Source organism: Hippopotamus amphibius, chromosome 3, assembly GCF_030028045.1.
Source record: "Hippopotamus amphibius kiboko isolate mHipAmp2 chromosome 3, mHipAmp2.hap2, whole genome shotgun sequence".
In the NCBI taxonomy this organism is placed as follows: domain Eukaryota; kingdom Metazoa; phylum Chordata; class Mammalia; order Artiodactyla; family Hippopotamidae; genus Hippopotamus; species Hippopotamus amphibius.
This window is the reverse complement of record NC_080188.1, coordinates 88,572,752-88,586,287: the sequence shown is the minus strand read 5'-3', so window position 1 is coordinate 88,586,287 and position 13,536 is coordinate 88,572,752. Positions and strand designations below refer to the sequence as shown.

Here is a 13,536-nt window from a genome sequence, read left to right as displayed (position 1 = left end):
GACTACCGTATGACCTAGAAATTACATTCCCAGGTATACAAGCACGAGAATTGAAAACGTATGTTAAAAAAAAATCTTTTACATGAATAATGCTCATAACATTATTCACAATAGTCAAAAAGTGGAAATAAGCTAAATGTCCAACAACTGAGGAATGGATAAACAAAGTAGTATGTCCCTATGGATTCACCTATAAAATGAAATGAAATATTGATAAACACTACCACCTGGATGGACCTTGAAAACATTGTGCTAAATAAAAGAAGCCAGACATAAAAGGCCATGTATTGTGTGATTATATGAAGTGTCCAGAATAGGCAGATCCCTGGGGTGGGGGTGGGGGGGCAGGAAGTGGATTAGCAGTTGCCAGGGTGTAGAGGGAGGCAGGGATGAGGGAGTGACTGCTGATGGGGGCTAGGGGTTTCTTTTTGTGGTGGTAAGAATGTTCTGAAAGTAGATAATAGTGATGGTTTTACAACATCATAAATTTTTAGTATTAAAAACCACTGAATTGTACACTTCAAAATGATTAAAATAGTGAACTTTATGTATGTGAATTTTATCTCAATTTTAAAAGATACATTAAGTATCCTATCTTTCATTAAAAAAAATTGAAGATGTCAAAAAAAAAAAAAAAGAATCATTTCCCATATAGGCTGTTACAGAGTATTGAGTAGATTTCCCTGTGCTATACAGTAGGTCCTTATTTGTTACCTATTTTATATATAGTAGTGTGTATAGTAGTGTGTCAATCCCAAACTCCCAATTTATCCCCCCCACCACCCGCCACCTTGGTATCCATAAGCTTGTTTTCTACATCTGTGACTCTATTTCTGTTTTGTAAATAAGTTCATTTGTACCATTTTTTTTGATTCCACACATAAGTGATATCATATGATATTTGTCTTTCTCTCCCTGATGTACTTGACTCAGTATGACAACATTATGTTGTCTGAAGATTCATTCTTTTGTCAGCCAGAGTTTGCCCCTTCCCAATGTGTTCATTACATTCCACTGTGAAAAAGAGCATCCTTGATTCATTCCGTGGTTGATGGTCCTTTGGATAGTTTGTAGCTTTGTTCAATCATGAGGAGCACTGCAAAGAACATTCTTCTCCACATTTTTTGATAAGTACATGAATTTCTGTTGAGTATGTGTACAAATGCTAAGTCATAAGGTAGGTATATATTTGGTTTGAGTAAACATTGACCAAGAGTTCTCAAAGTGATGTGTCAACTTATATTCCTATGAGCAGTGTATAGAAATTCTCTGCTCCATAGCCTTACCAATAATTGTTGTTTTCTGCCTCAAAAATGTTAGATATTCTAGTAGATGGGCTTTATTGAATTGTGGTCTTAATGCATATTTTCCTGATGTCTAATAAAATTGAGTACATATTTTATATGCTTATTGGCCATTTGGATATCTTCAAATGTTCAGGCTTTTGGTTCATTTTATTTTGGGATTTCTTTTCTTGTCTTTTGTCTCTAACGTATTGATTTTAGGAGTTCTGAATATGAGACCTTTGTTGTATATCCATCCTGAAGATATCTTATCCTACTTTGCACAAGACTCTATGTTTGAAAGAATTTTCAGAAAACTTAATTTCTCATATGTTTAACCACTTTGTGGTTAAAAAGTTCATTGCTTAACAGCTATTAGCTTAACTCTGATATTATAGTGCAAAAGCAGCCATAAACAATATGTAAACAATTGGATGTGGCCAGATTTGTCTTGTAACAGGCCAGATTTAGCCAACAGCCTAAAGCAAGATAAGGGGGAAAGAAATCAATTTGTAAGGTATGATCTCAAATATTTGAGTATTATATTAACTATAAGTGGACCAAATATTCCAATCAAAACTGTTTCCAATTTCTCTATTCTAGGGATTAAGATTAGAGCTAAGATTATCAGCTATTCTAGAATTAATCTAGAACTAAGATTATCAGCTTGTATTAAAAAAAGTTAACAAGTAATACAACTTAAATATGTGGCTTGGAAATATTTAAAACAAAAGGATAGAAAATCATTCAATGTAAACACCAACAAAAAAGAAAGCTTTCAGAACTGTACTAATAACAGACAAGGTAGACATTAAGGTAAAAATTATTACTAAAAATAAAGAATGGCATTTTAAATGTGGAAAGACACTACCCACCAGGAGTGTATCAACTCCTACCTTTGTATACATAGTCTCCAGGCCTGTAAAACAAAACTGACAGAATCAAAAAAGAAATATACAAAACCAAGAACATAGAAGAATTTAACAAACCTTTCTCAGTAATTGATACAACAGGGAAAATAATGAGTAGACACAGAAATTTAGAACAGCATGGCTAGATAACTTTACTAAGTGTATGTATGTATGTATGAAATTAGAACACAGCACTCAATGCTTGCATTATGCAAATTGCATTGCAGTTCACATGGAGCACAACAAAATTATACATATCTGGACTGTAAAGAAAGTCATAATGATTTTTCCAAGTGTTAAATCAAAGTATGTTCTCTGATCACAGTGAAATTAAGTAAGGAGTGAATAGCAAAAATACAATGAGAAAATCTCTAAATGAATAAAAAATAAGCAATATATGGATACCTATATTTCTTCCTATATTGTTTCCATTTTCTGTTTAAAAATTTGTCAAATCAGGGGACTTCCCTGGTGGTTCAGTGGTTAAGACTTCACCTTCCGATGCAGGGGGTGCGGGTTTGATCCCTGGTAGGGGAGCTAAGATCCCACGTGCCTTGCGGCCAAGAAACCAAAACATAAAACACAAGCAGTATTGTAACAAATTCAATAAAGACTTTAAAAATGGTCCACATCAAAAAAGAAAATCTAAAAATAATTTGTTAAATCAAAGTATATTCTCTGATCACAGTGAAATTACAGAAGAAATAAAAAACAAAAATGCAATGAGAAAATCCCTAAATGAATAGAAAATAAGCTATATATATATATATATATATATTTTGTATATACTGTTTCCACTTTCTGCTTAAGAATTTGTGGAAGAACAGCTGGTAATCACTTGGTGGGGTGGTTGCTCTTACCTGTTAGCTGTGGGCAGTGTTCAGTGCAGCCGGGGCACCTGTCTCCAGTAGGGAGGTCTGCACACCTGTAGACCAGCCGCGACCTTGGCTTGGGTAGCAGTGAACTCGGGAGCTGAAACAGCCCTTTCACCCTGACATTCTTTCTTGGTCATGTACTTTTCAGCAGTGGGCTGATCTTCCTTTCCCATCTCTTGAGGATCTCTGTAGAAGCAGAGCTCAGGTGAGACCTCCCCAAGTGTTCACAGGAGATGGGGCAGTCTGAGCGGAACTTCCCTGGCCAGCGCCCATCAATCAGACCTGCTCAGGGAGCTTGTTTGTTGTTGCAGAGATGGCAGTGTCCACACAGTGCAGAGGGCAGTCTGTGCCATGCAGAGAGATGGTGGGCAGGTTAACAGAGGTGCCTCTGGGAGAGGCTGGGGGGCAGCCCTGGCGTCAGGAACCATCGTGAGCCGCGGCTCCCAGGAGGCAGCCTGGATCTGGTTAGTGGAGGTCCCAGGAGTGAAGCCACCAGCAACAGGGTGACTCCAGTGGCAGCAGCAAACTTCAGCACAGCCCACTGGCCAGACTTCCTGGAGGATGTGATGCTGACAACAGCAGTGTTTTCAGTAGCAAATGAAGCTTCTCCCAGGTCCTCCCCAGATTTACGATTACATGCATCACTTTTCCTTCTGTGAATGTTCTGTTCCATTTGGAAGTCAAGGTGGGTACCATCCGAGTAGGTTTCTGCTGCTAGGGATTTGATGACATTGTCCTCCTTCACTTGCTTTGGACATTGTGAAAGTTTCCCTTTAAATTATGATAAAAACCCAGAACAATATCCTATGGACTGCTTTCCGGGTAAGTGTAGAAAAAGCAGCAATACATTTCTAGATAACCTATGTGTCAAAGGTGGACTCACAATAAAAAAATACAAAATATTTAAAAATAAAGGATAATAAACATATGGTATCAAAACTTGTGGGATTCAGCTAAAAAGGTACTCAGAAATTTACAATTTTAAATTAATATTTTAGAAAAAAATCTGAAAATTTGTTATATGGTATCTATCTCAACTTTAGAATAAAAACAGAAAATGAACCTCAGGGAATATAAAAGGAAGGGACTGTATTAAGACAAGGACAGAAATTGGTGAAACTGAAAACAAACCAGAGAAAATCAGTACTAACAATATTGATAAATATCTAGCAAAACTGACCAAGAATAAAACTAGAGACAATAAAAATCATCAACATCAAAAAAAGAGATATTACATACAACTCTATGCCAATACACTTGAAAAATTAGGTGGAATGTACAAACTGATGCAGGAGGAAAAAGGAAATCTAAATAGTCTATTTTCTGATAAAGAAATTTAAATTGTAACAAAATAGGAACATCAAAAGCCTCCCCACGAAAAAAATTCCAGGTCCAGAAAGATTCATTAATAAAATCTTTCAATATGTAAGTAACACATTAACCTCTTAAACAAAATCTTCCCAAGAACAGAGGGAAAAAGGAAAACAACTAATTTTATGAGGCCAGCATAACACATATCAAACCCTGTCATGGACACTTCGAAGAAGAATTCTTAAGGTCCAGTTTGTCTCATATGCATAGATGCAGAAACTCTCAAAAAAATAACCCGGCAAATTTAGGTTTATTTTAGGAAGAAATGCAATGTAGCTTCAACATATAAGATAATGTAATTCACATCACACTAATAGCACAATAGAAGAAAAATACAATCATCTTAGTAGATGCACAAAAAGTAGTTACTAAATTTCAATACCTAATTTTGACTTTAAAACAAATCCCTTAGGAAGATAGAGCTCACTGGGAACTTCTTTAGTCTACAGAAACCTACAAGAAACAACACAATTGGTGGTAAGATAATAAAAGCTTTCTTCCTATAGCTGAGAAGGGGAGAACAAGGCCTTCTATCACACTTCTGTTTAGCACTTTCCTGGAGATGCTGCCCAGGGCCACCCAGCCAGCCCTGGGAAGTTGGAATACTTCAGGATCCAGCAATAACTGGACATCTGATGTCACTATTCCTGCATCTACCAGGAACAGCTCTGCTCTCTATTGCCAGGGCTTCTGAAAACGCAAGTCCTCTGTTTGATTTTCTACTTCACGTCTGTTCACCTTGACTACACTTAACTCACTCTCTGTGTGTATTTCATAATCAAAGTCCATGGAAAAGAAGCTTTGAACCATCATGTTGGAAAACCATGGAGAATTATTGTGAAAGGCAGAACACTTGCAGACCATGCAACTCAGTAATTTTACTCCTAGGTATGCCACAGAGAAAATTTTATACCTATGCACCAATTCTTAGAATTGTCAAAGAAGGTTCATGGCAGCCCAGATCCTGCTACTTTTTTCTATTATGAGAAAGATAGTTTTTAACAGAATTGATTAATAAGTTGTGGAAGATTAATATAAGGAGTACAATTGTGAAAATAAATAACAAAATAACACATAACCACCTAGATGAATTGAGGATGCTTAATGTTGAATGCATACATTTATTTGTGACAATAAGTTTTAAAAACCAAGAGAATGATAAACAAAATTTAGACAGTGTTCACTGCGGATCTGGACAGAAAGCAGGAAAATGGGATAGGAGAAATACATGGGTAGAGGCAAATGTTTTGTTTCTTGGTTGCATGACAGTTTTATAGGCATTCATTATGTTCTTGTTTTATACTATATATATAATGCATATATATTCTTTATATATACCATGTCTATATACCAAATGACCAAGTCTTTAATTACCAGTGATAATAAATAAATAGGAGAAAAAAGACTTGCAGTGATGATTCCCTTGCTGTGGAGGGCAGAGCAACTACTTTCCATGGCCAATCAGGTGTTCCATCTTATTTTATCTAGTAAATGAGAATCACCTAAAATGCTTCAAACTGACAGGCTGCTTCTTCCTTTTGCTGGTGGTGCAAAGACACATACAAAAATGAAAAATTAGAAGACTTGATTGAGCTCTTGGCAGACATCTCTCACCAGATTACCTTAGAGGCTACTGGCCATCATATGGATGGGCTTTCTTCCGGTCGGACATCCCACCCTGCTCCGGTCAACTGTCATTCGGTCATATGTCCTGAGCTGAATAGGCCTGTGGATGTGGCAGGTGTTCTGTGGTTTCCTGAGAAGGGTGAGTACAATCAGCTAGCAGCTTGCTTAGTCTGTCTAGTTCTTGCAATAAGCTCATCTAGCAAATGCTAAGGTACAAAGTTCTAAACAGACTGCCCTTTTCTCCAAAGGGCAATTGAAACTCAGTATAATATTTCTTGCATTTTAGAGTCCCTGCACACTTTCAAAATGTTTCTTGTAAATTTAAATTTTTCTGGCCTTAAAATGTTATAGTACAGGTCTTCCTAGGTGGCTCAGTGGGTAAGAATCCACCTGCCAATGCAGGGGACATGGGTTCAATCCCTGCCCCAGGAAGATACCACATGCCAGAGAGCAGCTAAGCCCATGTGCCACATATATTGAACCTGTGCTCTAGAACCCATGAGCCACAACTATAGAGCCCATGTGCTGCAACTACTGAAGCCCACATGACTAGAGCCCGTGCTTGGCAACAAGAGAGGCCACCACAATGAGGAGCCTGTGCACCGCAACAAAGGGTAGCCCCTGCTCACCGCAACTAGAGAAAATCCGTGTGCAGCAATGAAGACCCAACACAGCCAACAAAATAAATAAATAAATAAATAAATAAACAAATAAATAAATAAATAAATTTATATTAAAAAAATGTTATAGTACATGAAAGCTAGGGTTCACTGATGTCCTATTTCTTTTTTCTCTCAGACCAGTCTGGATAGTTGAGTCCACAGCTCAAGTGGTACCTACCTTAGTCAAAATTTTCAAACTTTGACTTTAGGATAAAATGTGACTTTACTTGTATGTGAGTAAATAAGCTTGAGTCTAAACATTCATTTATTTAAAATGTAATAGAATTAACTTTTTGTAGAAAGAGCAACTTAGGAGAATCATTTGGCATTGCTTTTGCTTAGTAAATTACCTACTATATTACTGATTTTGCATTGACTAGAGAAGACATCTTCAAAACAATAAAAGGAAGAAAATAATTCATTTTTCTTATATTTATATTTCAATTACTTCTTATATGTACTGAATATTCCAGGGTTTGCAGGTTAGTAAAGTCATTGCAGTTATTCAAGGAAAAAGTAGGTGACTCGAATACTTGTTTGTTTCTGAAAGTCTATATGTTCCAACTTTTGCAATGTAATTAAGAATAAAGAAAATGTCACATGAGTATTCAAAATGCCCTGGATAGAATGAAAACTTGGGGAATTTAAAATCTCAAGCTTCTGGTTAACTGGTAACTAGAACAAGATATACTTATCACGTGGCAAAATATTTTAACCTCAAGCAGCTTTACTCGGTGATAAATATTCCATGAGATTGTGGATGACTTAAAATCTGCAGTGTGGGTCATCACTAAAAGATGTAGTCACTTTAAAACTTTATTGAAGATGGACTTTGAGCTTTTATCTGTAAGAGGGTTATAGTCTTAAGAGGAAACACACAGTATATAAATATGATGCTAAGCTATGACCAGCTCTGCAAACAGTTAATCATTGCAGCTCAACTATGCAGTACAGCTTCAGTGTATTTTTTTTTTTTATTTTTTAAAATTCTATTTATTTATTTATTTATTTATTTATTGGCTGCATTGGGTCTTTGTTGCTGCTTGCGGGCTTTCTCTAGTTAGGGTAAGCGGGGGCTACTCTTTGTTGCAGTGTGCGGGCTTCTCATCCCTGTGGCTTCTCTTGTTAAGGAGGCTCTAGGTGTGTGAGCTTCAGTAGTTGCGGCACATGGGCTCAGCAGTTGTGGCACACGGGTTTACTTGCTCCACAGCACAGCTTCAGTGTAGAATTCTGCCACCAATGAAGCAAATTATTAGCTATGTAACACAAACTCTGAAGTGTGCATCCTGACTCATGAGGCGGGTAAAAGAGCCACTGTGGACTTTCACAAGGGTCTCCTCAAGGATGCCCTAGGCTATCCTGATGAACCTGTATGCTAAATGAGGAAGCTGACTTCTGTTATATAATAGCACTGTGTTCAGAACCAAGGCAGGGTGATGGCCTAAAGATTCATTAGGACAGAACAGCAACAACAAAATGTCAGCAAATCTTCATCTATATTGTACCAATTCTGTAATTTGTGTGTGTGTAACTTTAGGTTTTTTGAGTTCATTTCTTTTTTCTTTTTCTTTTTTTTGCACCAAGTGTTGTGGTTTTGTGAAATTAGCCAGGATATTAAGATCTTTTACTTTTAGACTGGAACAGCATTGACGAAAGTATTTGCATCATCAAAGTTTATGAATTTTTAGGTGAAAGGATTGCCCTGACTTTCTTGGTTTGACCGCTAAGGTAAATCATTCTAGGCTGGGGTCTGTTAGTGACACTGTGAGCAGTCCAGGAACATTCATCAATGTTGTCCTTTATGAAAACAAACAGAAGTGGGGTTAGCCCAGGGATTCTTCTGTGTCTTCCAGCAACAAAGTCTGGAGAAGAGCCTGAGTGGCTGCACCGTTTCATGCAATAAACACACATGCATGTTAATGGATTCATAGTTATTAGAACCAGACTAAAGCAATATGCCAGGAATTACTTACCAGTTTTTAAAAATCCCAATAAAGCAAAGCAAATGATAGATTAAAGTCATTCCAAAATCTGGTGGCTCTTGAAAAAGTGGAGTGAGTTGCTTAGGGACTTGTTAACTAAAATGTTTATGTATTATAAAAAGGGTTATTTAGTGAAGACATCTTCAAGGAATGTAAAAGTTAACAAAGTCACCTTGAATGACATCTCTGGCAGGACAAACCCATAGAAATCTGATGATCTATGAGTAAGTAGCTGAGCCAGTAGTAGCGGGCATCCTAGGGCATATTTAACAGGAAGAAAAAAAGCAATAAGACTTTTCTTCCTTTAATTTACATTTAAGTAGTAATGAAAGACCTAGGGAGGAAGTAATACTTGTTCTTTCTCTTCAGTACTTAGCAAATAAACCATGAAAAACCATCTTCCTGTTTGGAGGATTGTGCTGTTTGATGGGCACTAAAATGGCATGACTTTGTCACCCTTCATTCAGCTGCTCTTGCCTAGTTCTCCAGTTGTCTGTGTAGGGAAAAGTTGGTGGGGTTTGAGATCAGGGAGCAAAACCAAAGCTAATTGGCTCACGTGGGAGTGAATCTCGGTGAATTAGACTCAAAACAATACACCGCACATAAGTGCCTGCAGCCTTGGTAAAAGCATCACTGAATTTCTACTGAATCTCTATGCAGTTAGAGTTAAGTGGAGGAGGAGCAAAGGTAGTATGGACCTGCCACCTCCAGCACCGCAGTCTCTGTGATCATTGAGTAATTTTAATGAGCGAAAGAGACAAAAATGAAGATTTGCCAAGAAGCAGGCACCATGCAGATTTTTCCTCCATTCTACAGTGTAGCCAACAATTTCCCCATTTTTATTAATGAGGAAATTGAAGCATGGGGAGCATAAGGAATTTGCCAAAGGTTATGCTTCTGGTCAGTGACAAAGCTGGGATTTAAAATTGGGTCTGTCTCCAAATATTCACATGTTATTCTGGACTAAGAGTGCCCTTCAGACTCACCTTCGGAGAATAAGAAATATGGGTACCTGATAAGATCCTCTGTGGATATGGAGAAAGGGAGGGAACAATTGATAAAATTTAAATGTTGACTGTGGATTAGATAACAGTAATGGGTCAGTATTAAATTTCCTGGTTTTGGTAACCATACTTTGGTTACAAAAGATAATGCCTTTGTTTTTAGGAAATACATACTTAAGTATATATCCACGTATATATAGACGTCTCTATCTCTGTAGAGATAGATGAATAAAGAAGTAGATAGAGACAATGATAAAATACATGGGACACAATGTAAAAAATTGTTAACTCCGGGTGTGGAACATTGCATTTTGCAAAAATGCTGACAATAATACTTCTTTTCCCATAGTTCTTTTACCTGTGTAAGGGGTCTATTTCCCCCGCCTCTGAATTTGGGCGGACGCTTCTGTGGCAGAAACGATGCTACATGACTCTCCAGGGTGGATAATAACAGGCAGTCTAGATGCTGCCTGGCTCAGTCTCGGAACCAGCTGCCACACTCAGAGGAGGCTCAAGCAGGTCCTGTAGAAGCTCATGTGGAGAGCAAAGTGGAGGGGACTGAAGTCCATAGCTCAGCGCTGGCTGGGCTCAGAGCTCACGGCAGTACCAACCTACCAGCCAAAGGAGGACCCATCCTGGAGCTGGTCCAGCTAAGTCAGTACTGCTGCTGCTGCTGCTGCCTGGAGCAGAGACAAGCCTTCTCTCTGAGACCTGCCCAGGTTGCAGATCTGTGACCTAAAAAATCACTGCTATTTTAAGTCACTAACTTCTGGGGGGCTGGTTATGCAGCAACAGACAACCAGAACTCTGAATAATGAGTATGTGGTAGTTCTTTGTACTCTTCTCATAGCTTTCTTTATTATTATTTTATTTTATTTTTTTGGGGGGTACACCAGGTTCAATCAACTGTTTTTATACACATATCCCCATATTCCCTCCCTTCCTTGACGCCCCCCCCTCGATTCCCCCCCACCCTCCCTGCCCCAGTCCTCTAAGGCATCTTCCATCCTCGAGTTGGACTCCCTTTGTTATACAACAACTTCCCACTGACTATTTTACAGTTGGTAGTATATATATGTCTGTACTACTCTCCCGCTTCTTCTCAGTTCTTCTCATAGCTTTCTTAAAGGTTTAAAATGATACTGAAATGAAAACGTAAAGAAATACACATGCCCAGGCCCTATTTTCAGAGATTTAACTTAGAACAGAGGTGCAAGTGTATTTTGAAATAAGAAAACAAACCAAAATTAAACAAAAACTACTTCTTAGGAGATTCTGATATATCTCTTTGTTTATAAATCACCTGTTCAGGCAAAAAGGAGCAGATTTTTGACTACTATAAATAATTATATGTTTCAATACCCTGAAATTACAAAAGATAAATGCTGACATGCACATTCTTATGACCTGCCTGTAATTTGATTTTAGGGGTCGCCTTTGGCAATTTTGAATACGACTTGGTGGCTGGTGGTACTTAAAAAATAGAGAACTGAAAAAGCCTACTCCATCCCAACACTGAAATACACAGACATACACAGGCGAGAATTGGAGATTTGGGTGGAGTCAGCATGTAGCTACTTGGGGAGAGAGGTTGGCAATGGCCATAAAAATGGTTACTGTAATGGTCTCTTTCTAGGAAGACATACACAGGTTTGATTTACTGAAATGATTCTAAGTACCTTTAGAGCAGATTCAGCATCTCCTTGAACAAAACTACTGTGGGTTTATTGTTTCAAAGTTTTAGGCTGTAATGGTTCTATCCAGGGTGGAATTGCTGGAAGGAAATGGCCATAAAATCCTTTTCAGTGCTTTTATTTAGTAATGCAGTTTGAGCCCATTCTGCAGTTCATGATAGAAATCATTATAGAGCTTCTACCATATAAAACAATTGCTATTAAAATCCTATCTGTTATGCTCCATTTTATTTTCTTTCTATGTTGGGAATATTTCTTTACTCTTTCAGTTCACTATGTTTTATCAGAAACAAGTGCACTGATTTCAAATATTGAAAAGTACATAAAAATATGTATTTTCTGGGCTCAGTGGGTGCAGTCCTGCTGAGAACACTGGGATGGTGCCTGGAATCGATTCATTGTATGGCTGTCTTTAGCTATCTTGGAGAAGGAGATTTCAATATTCTATGACTTTGAGAGAAATTGGAAACAGACATCTAACATCAAGTCATTCATCCACCAGCGCATGTTGGGTGAGCACCCATGATGTATGTGTAGACTCTCACTTAGCTTCTGGATGTTCAGTGGTAGATAAGACAATCTCTTTCCTACCCTCATGGGCTTCCAGGGAGAAGGCAGATATTTAAAAAAGACTCTCACTGGCAGATAAATAATGTTATAATAAATGCTATGAAGAAGATACAAGTGTAAAATATTAGAGTTGATTTTCGTATATATTGGGATCCTATCAATACAATCATGGAAACTTCTTTCTTAAAATCCCCAAATGATTTGCTCTCACATTTGTTTGTTTGTCTATTTAACTGAAGTATAGTTGATTTACAATGTTGTGTTAATTATGGCTGTACAGCAAAGTGATTCAGTTGTAATATTTTATATGTATACATTCTTTTTAAAAATATTCTTTTCCATTATGATTTAATAGGATATTGAATATAGTTCCCTGTGCTATACAGTAGGACCTTGTTGTTTACCCATTCTATATATAAAAACTTACATCTGCTAACCCCAACTTCCCACTCCACCCTTCCCCCGACCCCCTCCCTCTTGGCAACCACCAGTCTGTTTTCTACGTCCCTGATTGTGTTTCTATTTCATAGATAGCTTCGTTTGTGTCATATTTTAGATTCCACATGTGTGATATCATACGGTATCTGTCTTTCCCTCTCTGACTTACTTCACTTAGTATGATAGTCTCTAGGTCCAACCATGTTGCTTCAGATGACAATATTTCATTCTTTCTTCATGTCTGAATAATACTCCATTGTATATATGTACCACATCTTCTTTATCCATTCATCTGTCCATAGACATTTAGGTTGCTTCCATGTCCTGGCTGTTGCTTGTATCTTTTTGAGTTGTATTTTGTCTGGATGTATGCCCAGGAGTGGGATTGTAGGATTATATTGTAGCTCCATTTTAGTTTCTGAGGAACATCCACACTGTTCTCCATAGTGGCTGCACCAACTTACAGTCCCACCAACAGCGTAGGAGAGACCCCTTTTCTCCACATCCTCTCCATGCTGTCACATTTAAAATCAAGTGCTATGGACAGGTGCAAGGCCCTGCACGACTCTCTTGCAGCTCACCTGCCCACTTATAACTGCCTCCTCCTTGGCTCTTATACTTTATTCACACGGGTCATCTTTCTACCCCTCACCTTTCCCAGCTTGTTTCTGCTCAAGGCCTCTGCTCCTGTGGTGCTCTCTGCTTGGATGCTTTTCCACTGGGTTTTTCATGGTTGGCGTCTTCTTGACAGCACAGTAGCACCTCTGCAGAAAGTCCTTCCCTGATGACCCAGTTTAAATAGTCCCTTATTTCCACCTGTCTGTCACCATCACATTACCTGTTTCATTGTCTCCAATGAGCTTGGGACTCTTTGACATTCTTATTTGTGTGTGTGCTCCTTTGTTTTCTTGTTTATTTTCTGTCTCTCTCACTGGAAGGTAGTCTCCAGGAGACTAAATATGAGACTACAATAATGACCCCAGAACCTAGAATAGTGTTTGGTATGTGAGCATTTTTATGACTCTATCTAGAATCATCTCTGAGTCACACATGCTAAATGTAGCCAAACCCAGGCCAATGTTTTCTTAAAGTTTACCATCCAGCTTGAATCCATAATCAG

At 38.0% G+C, this 13,536-nt stretch overlaps 1 pseudogene; it reads right to left on the bottom strand.

Annotated features, from left to right (window-relative positions):
- Nucleotides 1–3,355: 3,355 nt before the first annotated feature.
- LOC130848488 (40S ribosomal protein SA-like) lies at nucleotides 3,356–13,147 on the bottom strand (annotated as a pseudogene).
- Between the last annotated feature and the right edge of the window lie 389 nt (nucleotides 13,148–13,536).